The sequence below is a fragment of the Phoca vitulina genome, unplaced genomic scaffold (genome assembly GCF_004348235.1).
Source record: "Phoca vitulina isolate PV1807 unplaced genomic scaffold, GSC_HSeal_1.0 scaffold19, whole genome shotgun sequence".
Classification (NCBI taxonomy): Eukaryota; Metazoa; Chordata; class Mammalia; order Carnivora; family Phocidae; genus Phoca; species Phoca vitulina.
The window spans coordinates 28,763,973-28,773,503 of NW_022589722.1; the positions used below are offsets into that span (position 1 = coordinate 28,763,973).

The window sequence follows — 9,531 nt, forward strand, 5'->3', positions numbered from 1 at the left end:
GAGGATTTGCAATAGAACTGGATAACATAACATCAAACTAAGCACTTTAATGGTACACTTTGCTTAATTAGCAAATTCACTTAAGTAGACATTGTACTTTGAGCAATCGCAAAGCTACTGAGCCAGCACCATGGACCTGGCACAGGTGCTGACCTCTCAGGGTCCAATACCCCACGCTGCCCTCCCTCAGTTGTCTGAAGAGGAGGCTGTCAGCATCCCCGTTCTGAAGATGTTGAAGCATGCGGCCAAGGAAGGCCACCCAGTTACCTCGTGACAGAGCTAAACTCAACCGGGGGCTGTGTGACTCTGAATCCATGTTACCTCCTACACCTCACTGAAATAGGGCCTTTCTTCTGGCAGTGAAAGTTACCTCCTGACTGCATGGATCTGTGACCAAAAGCCATACGGGAAAGGCAGCAGAACCAACAAAATACATAAATGCAGATAAAGAAATGGAGGTAAGACTGCTGCCAATCCCGCTCTGGAAGCCTCTCTCACTGGAGAGTGCAGCCACTGCTTCCTGGAAACTCTGATGGCAATCTTTGAGCCTCCAGTGACACCAGGGACCTTTGTTAAAATGAGCTGCTTGGGGGCGCCTGGGTGGCTCAGTTGTTAAGCACAGCCTTCTGTTCAGGTCATGATCCCAAGGTCCTGGGATGGAGCCCCAAGGTCCTGGGTTGGAGCCCCACATCGGGCTCCCTGCTCAGCAGGAAGCCTGTTTCTCCTTCTCACACTCCCCCTGCTTGTGTTCCCTCTCTGTCTGTCAAATAAATAAATACAATCTTAAAAATAAGTATTTATATATAGGATAGAGATAGATATAGATATAGACATAGACATATCCTATACATGTAATAAAATGAGCTAGCTGGATCACCCCTCCCCGTCTGCATCCCTGACTTCTCAACTGACATTTCCTTCCTGTGCGGAGCTTCAACCTGCCGTGTCTACTGCCCTGAAACAGCTCCCCGTTGAACTCCATCCTCCAGGAGGAGGTCCAAACCCAAGCCTGGCATGCAAGGCAGGTTACCCAACCTGAAGCCTGCCCACCCAGCCTTCCCTCCCTCCACCTTAAGTGGCTCCTCTCACACCCAGCCACTCACACCCCCACATTGTTCATAGCTCTGGACCTCGGCCAGAGATTCTCCTTCCAGGCATGGCCAGCTGGAGAGCACCTGTGGATCTGGTGAAACCACTCCAAAGACACCTCCCTGAAGGTCAGCTCTCTGCAGTGTCCTGAGGGCAGTCAGACCCTCCCACCTCTGTCCCCTCTATTTTGTACACACTCCTATCTGCTACTGTCACAATGAAATGTGATGGTTTCCACGTCCGCCTCCTGACTGAGCTGCCTCTCCAGAGTGCAAGAGTCACCTTAATCTTGGGATCCCAGAGCTGTGGGAAGAGCCAGGTGCACTGCACACATAGCAGCCAGGATGCCCCCTGCCCCCCCTTGGGCCCACCTTGCCCACTTCCCCAAACACTCTCAGCCCCAGGAGTGAAATTAAAATAAAAAGCAGGCACTTCGACATGGCAGCCTAATGGAGTTCACAAGTGACAGCCCTGCCTCTCTATCAATATTTAAATCACAGACAGGAGGCCACTGGAAGAGAAGGGCCAACCTATGGATGCAAGTTTCCTGGTCAGAGTAAGGACTGTAAATACCAGCAGAGCTAATGAAGGAGGCATTATGGCAGGTTACGTGTTTAACTGGACACCATCCCTGCAAAGGTGGTAGCAGCCTGGTGCTTACCCTTCCTCATGGGCCTTGCTCTCCAACAGCATCATTTCCTGACCAGGCTTCTACTTTTGGTGACTTCCAAATGCTCAGAATTCACTTCTGCCTTCAGCCTCCACCAATCCCTCTCTCTGGGGAGCAATGCATTTAAGGAAGATGACACATGGCATCAGGCTTTCTATTCAATGTCAGGGAGATCGTGCATGTCTGCCTCGTCCTTGTGAGTATCCTAAAGAAGTGCACTGTGAAACGAACAAATAACCTTTTTCCATGTCTGGACAATGAATAATCGTCCCCGACGTAACATGACAGGAAGACAGGACCACACAGACTCACACCACATTTGAGTGATACCTACTGTATACCCAACTAGACCTCCGTATCTGAGTATTCAAATCATCTTTATCACGACGATTCTTTTCGGGCGCCTGGGTGGCTCAGTTGGTTAAGCGACTGCCTTCGGCTCAGGTCATGATCCTGGAGTCCCTGGATCGAGTCCCGCATCGGGCTCCCTGCTCGGCAGGGAGTCTGCTTCTCCCTCTGACCCTCCCCCCTCTCATGTGCTCTCTCTCTCTCAAATAAATAAATAAAATCTTTAAAAATCTTTAAAAAAAAAAAAACGATGATTCTTTTCATGAGTAATGAACCACTTAACATCTGTGAGTCTTTAAAATTCCACCTTCTTTTGCATACATGAGCTCTTTAAAGAACTGAGACTCTGTGCTCTGTTAATAAACTGAAAAAAAAATCAGTTCCTACAATATTCAGAATCTGGCCTGAAGGCCACAAGAAGCCGCTGTTGGGTAGTCATGATCATTGGCACAACCCACACCCAACTCTCAAACCCACCCAGCGGCTCACAGGCTGGAAGGGATGTCTCATCTGTAAGTACATATTTGGATGGAACAAGTCAAACATCTGGAGTTTTCACTTAACATTTATTTCACAAGTGTTTCAAGTGCTAAGCAACTGAGCAGTAATCATTTCAATGCACCCTTTAATCAATAAACATTAAACAAGTCTGCTCAAAACACCTAAGTCCTACAAATGTGTCCCTATGAAAAATATGGCAAGAAAAAAATAACAAAAATAAGTATCCCTTTGACAGTCAGGCAGAAAGGTGTTTAGTGATCCAAATTCAGACAAAAAACAGTCCTTTCAGCAGATGAGCAAATAGTTTCCTCCGCAAGTGACACATTCTGGGATATTTACACTGCCAAACATAACTCATAATGACAACCACCAAGGAAGCAAAACCTAATGGAAAAACCCCAAGCTGGCAACCAGGTGCCCCAGTTCTGGTCCCATGACAAGCCTCTGGCTGTGTGATCCTACCAGAGTGGTAGCCAGCCCTGTACCCCTTTCTTCATCACAAGAACGAATATCCATCACCACCCACACCACTCAGAAATGTTTTAAGGACAAAAAAAAAGAGAGGTGAAAATGCTTTGGAATGTGGCCTCTATAAATACAAGTCATCATTATTATTATTAGCCCAAAGATGACTGAGAAAATAGGATTACAGAATATCATCGGTGAGAGGGAGCTTAGACATGGGGTGATCCCGGAGTCCTCAATCTGGCCCAGGCCTCTGAAGCTGCGTGCTTTCTGGGAAGGAGGCCACAATTTTTATCATATTCTCAAAAGGTTAAGAACCTCTCAGCCCCTCATCTTTCAAATATAAAAACTGAGACCCTAAGATATGTGACTGTCCTAGGCCTCAAGGTTAGTGAGGGAAAGGCTGGCCCAAGGCTCCTTGACTCCATCCATGCTCCTCCCACTCTACCATGCCACATTTCTAGGGAGGACAAAAGTCACACAAATCTCAGACAGCCACAGAGTGTGTTACACAAGCCGCCGCACGTGTGGTTGCTAAAGTCATAGCAAAGATTTTATCCTCAGTTTTCTCTTCTCAAGGCTTCCTGCTGAGGTCTTTGCTGGTTGAAACAGCTTTTCCTTCATTTCTGTATTCCCCTCTCTACCTAGTTCGGTGCCTGCAGCCAAGAAACAAATGATTTTTTGATATCAAAATTTTTTTAAAGAAATTAAATACACGGGGCGCCTGGGTGCCTCAGTCATTAAGCGTCTGCCTTCGGCTCAGGTCAGGATCCTAGAGTCCTGGGATCGAGCCCCGTGTCGGGCTCCCCACTCTACGGGAAGCCTGCTTCTCCCTCTCCCACTTCCCCTGCTTGTGTTCTCTGTCACATAAATAATATCTTTAAAAAAATAAAAAAGAAATTAAATACACATAAGAATATGTCAAATATATCTCAATTAAAAAATAAAGATTTGGGGGCACCTGGCTGGCTCAGTCAGTGGAGTGTGTTGACTCAAACCTAGGGTTGTGACTTTGAGTCCCACATTGGGTATAGAGGTTACTTAAAAATAAGATCTTTAAGGAGCACCTGGGTGGCTCAGTCAGGTAAGCATCCAGTTCTTGATCTCAGCTTAGGTCTTCATCTCAGGGTCGTGAGTTCAAGCCCCAGTGTGGAGAGAAAAGAAAGAAAAAAGGGAAGGGAAGGAAGGGAGGGAGGGAGGAAGGAAATAAATAAAATCTTTAAAAAAAAATTAAGGGACACCTGGGTGGCTCAGTCGGTTGAGCATCTGACGCTTGGTTTTGGCTTAGGTCATGATCTCAGGGTCCTGGGATAGAGCCCTGCATCAGGCTCAGTGCTGAGTCAGCCTGGGATTCTCTCTCTCCTTATCTCTCTGCCCTTCTCTACCCCATCCCCCCCAACCCCACACACATGCGCACACTCTGTCTCTAAAATAATCAATCTTTAAAAATAATTAAAAACAAAATGAAGATTTTATTCTAGAAAATAAAAAATAGATTACATGGTGCTGTTTTACTAAACAAACATAAATGTTCAATCATAGGAACAAAAAGAAATCAATAAAGAAAGGAGACTGTTGTTGTTTTATGTGCTTTTAATCAAACTACCAGCACGTGTGGTCTTAGATGGCCACTCTTCTTCAAATAGTTATCTTTGGAACTACACATATGCCAAGAATGTAGCATGGCACAGAACACTTCTGAGTATACTTTGAGAATTCCTCTTTTAAGACTGTCTCTCCAGTCAGCAGACAGAACATAATTATCTGAATACTAAATATCTGAAGGAATTCCTACACAGCCATCCCAGAGACCAGCACTGGGACCCATCAGGAGTCAGGTTTCAGGCACCGAGACGCATTCAGGTGTGTGAAGGATCACTGCCAGGGCCATAAAGAAAGGTCTCCACCTGTGGAATGCAAACTGACTTCATAACTGAGGGCACTGCTACGCTGCTCTCAGGTACGCCACTGCCGCCCCAAACCACCTAACTGGGAAAAAAACTGAGCCAGCACTACCGTTCACATGAATGTGGTCATTACCGCCCATAATCTACAAGGTGGCCTCAGCAAAGCGGCCATGACAATCTGATGGCAGATAAGGCAGGCTCGAGTCAGCTGGGAAGTTCAGGTGAGGGTGGCCAGAAAGCCCTTGGTAAATGCTACCTGATCTCTAAACACAAGGCACCATTACTATTATTAAGGAATCTATGAAATCTTTTTGATATTCCATAACATCCTGGAATCAACTGATGACCCTGTCACAAGCAGGAAGCCTGAGCATCATGTCCTTAACTTGGTCTACGCAGACTTTCAAGTGAATAGAGGAGAAAATGAAAAGGTAAAGGACAAATGCCCCTCAGTTCCCACCCCCATTGGTCTGGCTATCAGAGATCCGGATTAGGCATCCAGCACTAGGGAAAGACAACCTTATCTCCTAGCAGCAGGCTATGTCCGAAACCCAAGTACTGTTTTTTACATACGCATACTTTTAGGTTATTTAAATATTATGACCTCTCATATATTTAAGACTAAAAGTAGGGCGCCTGGGTGGCTCAGTTGGTTAAGCGACTGCCTTCGGCTCAGGTCATGATCCTGGAGTCCTGGCATCGAGTCCCGCATCGGGCTCCCTGCTCAGCGGGGAGTCTGCTTCTCCCTCTGACCCTCATGATCTCTCTATCTCATTCTCTCTCTCAAATAAATAAATAAAATCTTTAAAAAAAAAAAAAAAAAGACTAAAAGTAATAAAGTTCCAGTTCCCAAACAGCACGAGCTGTTTCCATTCAAATGGGTTTTTATTCTTCTCCAAAAAAGTCAATCAAGAGTGCAGAGCTAATCACGTTTCTATTCCTCTATGTTATGTTACTTTCCCAAGTAATAAATATCATCAGCCTACTGGCCAGTTTCTTTAAAGCTTGAAGACAGTTGTCAAAAGAAAATCACACACCACAGAAAAGTTTTTGATGTGACCTCATATCTCAACTAGCATAACCTCACCAAGGAGATTGATTGCCAAGCTCTAGAATTAAGTTTAAATGCACACAGATGAGTTTCCCATGTGAACGAATCAAGAGAAACCCAAGTTGCACTGGCTCCTATTCAATGCCTGTATGTGGAGGCTGCAAGCAGGCTTGTGAATCAAGTGGAGTAAGAACATCTGGGGCCAGAACCGGAGGGCTGGCATTCAACTGCGCCCACCTGGTTGGTTTCCTCGTCCTGGGCTCCAAGCTGGCAATCCCAGGAGGGTTAAAACAGAACTTCATCATACAACTGCAGAGGAGGGAAGGAAGCTGTGAGCTCACCGGCAGCAGCTCAGGTCTGAATTCTTTTAGCAATTCTCTCATCAGGACAGCCAGGAAGTGTTTGGTAAACAGTGTAATGAGTAGCCGCGGAGACTCTAGGCAGCCTACCCTCCTTAACCACAAAAAAGAACACAGGATAGTCGCGGTACAGAAGACCCAGGAATGGTTACACACCCCCCACCTTGAAGGCCGCCTTCCCCTGGGCACCCAACTGGAGAGCAGCATCCTCAGAGGCCAGAGCTGAGCGGGGCCCCAAGGAGACAGCACAGCTTGCTCTCCCGACCAGCTCCATCGGAAAAGAAAATCGCCCTTCTCTGGTGGAGCCAAAACCCCAATGAACGACTGAAATTAGGGGGCAGAAATCGCTACCTCTCCAGCCCGGAACCCCTCCGATGCGCCAGCAGGCTCGGAAACCCCAGAAGAGAGAAAGCGCTCACGTTTCTAAGAATCAATGACAGTCTGGGAAATCCCGAGGGTGGACGGGCAAACAGCCCCAGCCTCTCCTGCCTGTCCCCCCAGCCCTAGGATCTGCTTGCAAGGAAGGCCTCGCCGCCCCCACCCCCGTGGAGACAGGAGAGACACGGGGAGGGTGCAAAGGAAGGGCTGTCTCAAAGTGCCCCAAATAAGTTCATCCGCGTCTGCGTCCCGCCTGCCCCCGCCACCCCTCGGACCCAGCCCTGCCCTCCAACTGGCGCTTACCAGCCACATCGCTGCTCCGGCGCCGCTCCCGCAGCCGCCCTCGCCTCCCGCGTGTCCCCCAGCGAACCTCTGCGCCCCTCGGCTTCGCGGGTTCCCCTGGAGCGCGCCCGCGGCTCCTCCCCGAGTCTCTCTGGAGCCGCCCACCTGCCCTCGGCAGCAGCTCCAAGCCCGCGGGCCCCGCCGCGGCACTTCTCTCTCCCGCGACCTCCGCCCGACAACTCGCCCGCCCGCGTCCCGGAGCCCCGCGCCGAGCCCGCCCCCCGCGGCTCCCACCCGCCCTCCCCAGCCCTCCGGCGCCCGCCGCGGCCCCCGAACACGCCCCCTCCCACGGCGACAGGAAGTCCGCGCGCCGGCCGCGCGGCCGCAGAGGCTTCCCCCGAGCGCGGAGCGCGGCCCCGGAGCGGCGGCCTGACAGGGCGCGGGCCCCGCCGCCCGCCCGCGGCGCCCCAACCGTCGCGGCGCGGCCCTCACCTCGGCCGCCGCTCTCCTCCCGACTCGCCGCTCACCCCGCTCCGGCCGCGACGGCGTCTCCGGGTCCGACTCCCGCCCTCGCTCCGGCCGCGCTCCTCAGCCCTGCCCTGCCCCGCTGCGGCCGCCGCTGCCGCCAGCCACCAGCGCGCCGCCCCCGCCGCGCCCGCTGTGTTCGTCCCATTGGCTGCTGGGCGCCGGGCCCCGCCCCACGGCCCCTTCGGCATCCCAGATTGGGCCAGGGTGCAAGGAGGCGGTGCGCCCCTGGGGCACAAAAGGACCTCCCCCGGGCGCCATTGGCGGCATCTCCTGTCCATCAAAGGGGGAGTGCCTACTTAACCAACTGATAGGGTGCCGGGCGCGGGGGGGCGGTCACTGTCCTGGGGTCGCTCCGGGGCTGTGCTTCGCGGGGCTCACTCCCTGGGGCTTGAGTCCTGCGGCTTTGCTGGTACCCAGGCGCGGGGGGCGCGGGGGGCGCGGGAGGGCAGCACCTCACCTGACTGGGGGTTCAGGGAAGTAGTCGTTCTGAAAGTTTCCTCTCCCGGGGCACTCAGGAAAGCCAGTGTCAACAGGGCTTCCTCAGATTCCCGCCACAGGTGTAGATCCCTCTTGAGCCGCTTAGTTTAAGCCGGGGGGCGGGAGGTGGGGGGGGGGGAGTGTGTGTGTGTGTGGACGGAGCAGCCAGGGAGAGCCGCCGGGCGCTGCACAATGGACCACTTTAGTTCTAGTTCTTACCAGACCTTGCCTAATGGGTTATCAGCCCCATTCTACAGAAAGAGAGAATAATGAGTAAAAAATCGCTGCATTCACGGCTCACTACCCTCAGCACTTTCCAAGCATTGCTTCCTGTGGTCCTCCTGGAGAGGACAAAAACCCTATGCCCAAGGGAGGGTTTGGAGCCTGAGCGACTTGGGGGGGGGGGGGGATGGCTGGAGTAAAGAGAGTAAATGGCAGAGCCAGGATTAGAAACCAGGTCCCCCCCAACCCAGGCCTGTGCTGGTTCCACATCACCACCTGGAGAATAATCAGGAGGACCGTGTAGCAATGCTGGAAAATGCTTAAACTAAAATGGTCAAAGGGAAAGCAGGACACAAAATGGTGGGGAGTATATGATTCTACTACCTATGGATAGGAACTGAGACAGACCACAAAGAAATAGCGTGGTTTTTCACTTTCCAAACTGTTTGTTTGGAATGTAGCATTGTGCTTGCAATAGATAATTGTGGCTAGAGGTTTCTGAACAGGTGCCGGTGACCTGCGTGGTCCTCCAGCCTCCTGCTCTTCAGTCCTTGCCCTCATCCCCTTCTCCTGTACGCACATGCTCACACACATCCCCCTTCACACCAAGCACTGGTGAGGCTGGAAGGGGTTCCTGCAGACTGGACACCACAGGGAGGTGGTGAGCCTGGCACTGCCCAGCAACAAGACACCTCCTGAGCCTTTCTGGCCTCCTAGCCCTAGAGGTCACTTCCTAGCCATATGACCCAGGCAGTACTCCAGCATCTACACGTTGGCTCCTTTCTTGTCTCTTTCTTTCCTTTTTAGTGTTACAGGATTTTTGTCCCCTTAGTGCCTGTGGTTCTTGGTCAGGCCACTTCAAAGAATGACGAGGTAAACCAGATGAAGAGTGGTGAGCAGCAAAGCGAAGTTTATTGAGCGATAGTATAAAGGTCCCAGAGAGGGAGGGGGGCCCAAAAGGGTTGCACCCGGAGTTTCTAAGTTTAGGGGTTTTATGAGCTCTCTTGCGGAACTATTTTAAGCAGCCAGGCTGTGCTGAGTCGTACAAATCAGGGCTTTGGTCACATATCTGTCTACTGTTAGGTTAACGTTTGTGCACTGATGATCTTTTTTGGCTGACATCTGGGGGCTTAGGTGTTAACTGCCCCTTGCCCGTGATATTGACAAATGCTTTTGTGGTTAACTGTCTTATTTTAGGACATTTTGCAGAAGTCATTTCTGCAAGGGCTGCAAAGCAGAATGTTAGTGCGGGTC

At 51.0% G+C, this 9,531-nt stretch overlaps 1 protein-coding gene across 6 annotated transcripts in view; it reads right to left on the reverse strand.

Moving 5' to 3' along the window:
* PACSIN2 (protein kinase C and casein kinase substrate in neurons 2) overlaps positions 1 to 7,675 on the reverse strand; it is a 131,807-nt gene extending 124,132 nt beyond the window's left edge. For 4 of the 6 annotated variants that reach the window (XM_032416164.1, XM_032416162.1, XM_032416163.1 and 1 more), the window contains exon 1: positions 7,543 to 7,667. The gene's annotated coding sequence lies outside the window, so the exon portion shown is untranslated. Of the gene's footprint in view, positions 1 to 7,071; positions 7,159 to 7,542 lie in introns of those variants that run through there. The other 2 variants (XM_032416160.1, XM_032416161.1) reach the window with 2 other exon arrangements.
* Between the last annotated feature and the right edge of the window lie 1,856 nt (positions 7,676 to 9,531).